The 245-nt window shown below is 38.0% G+C and overlaps 1 protein-coding gene across 1 annotated transcript in view; it reads left to right on the top strand.

Moving 5' to 3' along the window:
- Window positions 1-245, top strand: part of stk17b (serine/threonine kinase 17b (apoptosis-inducing)) — an 8,511-nt gene that overhangs the window by 3,060 nt on the left and 5,206 nt on the right. The gene's annotated exons all lie outside the window — the stretch shown is intronic.

The following is a 245-nucleotide window of genomic DNA, read 5'->3' as shown; positions in this document are numbered from 1 at the left end:
TATAAATATAAATATATAAATATACATGTGAGGGAGTTTAGTGGCGTTGTTGTGCTCTTTAAGAGAAGTCCTTCGCTCTGTGACACACTCGTTGCTCTCCGGTTCTCGTAATGCCGTTATTTTTAGGTGTATTTGTTGTTCTTGTGGAGAGGCGTCAGATGAGTAATATGTCACCTTATGAGCGCTGAATGCTTTTTGGTTTTTGTTGCTTTTCAGATGAATTCAGACACTTTAATCTAGTTGCA

Source organism: Morone saxatilis, unplaced genomic scaffold (assembly GCF_004916995.1).
Source record: "Morone saxatilis isolate NCDOM2014 unplaced genomic scaffold, NCSU_SB_2.0 Contig5, whole genome shotgun sequence".
NCBI lineage: Eukaryota > Metazoa > Chordata > Actinopteri > Moronidae > Morone > Morone saxatilis.
Note: the sequence above shows the minus strand (reverse complement) of the source record. Positions and strands in the feature narration are given on the sequence as shown.